A 3,421-nucleotide genomic window follows, 5' to 3' on the forward strand; every position below is an offset into this window, starting at 1 on the left:
CCTCTGACATCTAGACGGGGAGGACACCAGACTATACTGGACCCCCAGCCTGGTCTCCCTGTCAGACTGTGACCCTCCACCCCCATCAGACCCCTTTATCCTCCCATGAGTTCAGTCTACAGCCCGTACTGTACGATCAGTCTGGTCAGTTTGCAGCCGTGCTCAGTCCACAACCACCACCCCTCTCGTATGTTAAGTCTGTCTCTAGTGCTGAGCCTACGACTGTGTCCAGACTGTGTCCGGTCTCCAACTGCAGCCTGTCTGTGTTGAGTGCACAGCTGCAGCCCCTCAATCTGTTTGTAGTAGGATACTGTTTACAGTCTATTAGTTGGATATGATTTCTACTAGTCCCCAGACTGAAACTCAACAACAAGACTGCCCTTTAAAAGGGCTATTAAGAGAAGGTTGAGACCAGACTTCATAGGACTTTACTCTCATCTTTCACAGTGAGGTTCTGAGGGTATCAGCGACTCCAACAATATGACCAGTACTCTGAACGGAGTGGATGGAAAAATGGCAGACTACAATACAGTTCCACAGTTCCATTTATGGATGTAAAATGAAATTACTCATCTTCTGGAAGAATCAGACTCAGCGTTCTTGTGAATAATTCTCTCTTTTGACAGTTAGAAAATTGTGGCGATTATATTTCTGTTTGCTACCTACAGTACCTACACTTCTAATCTCTTGAAAATCTGGTATGAAAGTTTTTTTAAAACCTTTGAACATACAACTTCCAACAGCCCAAAATAACCATAATATAAATGTAATGTACTGTGCATGTCATTGTCTGGTACATATCAGATGCACTTGACTCTGTCTGCAGACTATGCGCTGCACATAAGGCCCCGTGGTTGCTAGGATTCTCAGTCGGGGTCTCAACTTACTGTGGAGAGTTAGAAAAGTAGATTACACAAGGTGCAATTTCGGAATTTGGTTGTGCATCAGCAATTCCAAAATTATTGGGATATTTAAAAAAAAAAAAAAAAAAAATGTTGTTGTTTTAGTTCTATACTCCAGCACGTTGGATTTGAAATGATACAATGCAACGATAAAGTGCAGACTGTCAACTTTATTTTGAGGGTATTTTCATCAATATCAGGTGAACCGTTTAGAAATTACAGCACTTTTTGTACATAGTCCCCCCCCCCATTTTAGGGGACCAAAAGTATTGGGAGAAATTCACCTATATGTTTATTAAAGCATTTGCTATTTGTTTTGGTTGTGTTTCAGATTATTTTGTGCCCAATAGAAATTTATGGTAAATAATGTATTGTGTCATTTTGGAGTCACTTTTATTGTAAATAAGAATAGAATATGTTTCTAAACACTTCTACATTAAGGTGGATGATACAATGATTATAGATAGTCCTGAATGAATTGTGACTAATGATGAGTGAGAAAGTTACAGAAGCATAAATATATCTTTCTTCGAAAAATGCTAACCTCCCATGTTATATGAAATGATAAGAGGTTAGCATGTCTTGAGGGTATGATATTTGTGCGTCTAACTTTCTCACTCATTATCACTCACGATTCATTCAGGACTATCAATAATCATTGTATCATCCACATTAATGTAGAAGTGTTTAGAAACATATGAAACATACCCTCAAATGTAAGCTGACAGTCTGCACTTTAACCTCATAGTCATTGTATCATTTCATATCCAAAAGGTTGGAGTACAGAGTCAAAACAACAACAAAAATGTGTCAGTGTCACAATATTTTGGAGGTCACTATATTGTCAGTCAGTGACAGTCACTCAATTAGCCCATGTCAGCTAACCAAATATTGTTTAGGGTCCCCAAAAGCCTAGGGGCTCTCAGTTGTTTCTCTCTCTTCTGGGAATCACAGGTTGCCATAGCCACTGAACCATGTCGGCCATTTTCACTGTTTTGGAGTTCTTCTCCGTGCAATCTTTGCTTCAGTGACTCAGTGAGTAGTTTTTTTATGTTTCTATGTGCACCTTAATGATGAAGTAGGATGGGCGCTACCATGAATTCTTCCATTACAAAAGTGTTGTGTGCAAAGTTTAGATTACGCTTTCCTTTTGCCCTCCGCTATGTTTAAAGGATCTCATGTGAATACCAATATACTTTGGTCCTGTCATGAAAAAGCACTTGTTATGCACTTAGGTTATGCAGCCAGGTGTTCTATACTGTACTTAAACAAAATGGCAGCCTCTGAAGCTCCACAGGTGGGAAATGATCAGAAAAGGAGCCTGCTGGTATTTAAAAGACTTCACAGAACACTGTGCTCATTTGGTTTGTTTTTAACTAGTTTTTGTTTTTTGTTTTTATACTGCCACATATGATCACCTTTGATAGTATGGAGCTGTGAATTGTCATGTAATCTGGGGTCATACACTGCCTGCTTCTTGACATGTATATACTGTTGCCGTTACTATTTAAAAAGCTAGAACACGTGTTTATGAATCGTCTCAGAGAAAAGTGGCGACTTTTTAAAGAAATGGATGAAAGATTTTTAAAAAGGCGGGCTTCAGTTTTTGTTGTACTGAGAGGTAGGGTATATGTCTTCCTCCTATTGTGCCAGCACAAATCACAACAAGTTTACACGTTGATACTCCGTCCATAGCGTACTGAACTTGAGGTTCAGGGATCAGCAGGAAAACGTTTTAAATGTTTTTGAAAAGAGTGTTGTTCTAAGCAGCCAAAACATACTAGACAAGTACAACCAGGATATTGCAACCTCTGCTCCTTGAGTGCTACAGTGTCTGCATGCTTCCATTGTCTCAGCACTTCATGGATAAATCACAATCAGCCATTCCATAGGGCATCTCACATAGCATTTAATAGTTATAAATAAGGTACTAATTAGGAGACACCTCAATGAGACAACAGTGTTATTAAAATGTTATACTACTGCTACCCAACCAACAAACTCTGCTTTTCTGGGGAAAAGAGACACTCCCCACTTCAATAAATAGGGATATGTTCTTCCAAATACTGCAGTTCTTTACAGATACATTGTCCTCTTATTATGTATTATCTGTTGTTTAGCATAGCTTCTCATCAAGGTACAGCTTGTGTGTTAATGTGTTGGAAGCTTTGCTATTTGATCATATAGGATAGCCCCAGACACTCATTTACTTTGTTTTTATAGGCCTAGCATAAGTGGGGAGGCAATGTACTATACAAAATCTGAATTTTGTGAATGAAGGAAGACTGTCAAATCAAACAAATCTTTATTTGTTTATTTTTTGCTTCTGTCAACAAATACACTCAGAAAGAGCCTGCCATCTCTGAGTGTGTGCCATTTGCTAACAAAAGAAACCAAAATGGACGCTTCTACTGTAACCTCAAGTCAATATAGTTGTGCCCTCTCTATATGACCACATTTAAGTTTGTCATTCTCTGTGTGTAAAAATAACTCTCATTCCCTATGCTGGTCCCATGTTA

This window comes from Salvelinus namaycush, chromosome 16 (assembly GCF_016432855.1).
Source record: "Salvelinus namaycush isolate Seneca chromosome 16, SaNama_1.0, whole genome shotgun sequence".
Taxonomy (NCBI): domain Eukaryota; kingdom Metazoa; phylum Chordata; class Actinopteri; order Salmoniformes; family Salmonidae; genus Salvelinus; species Salvelinus namaycush.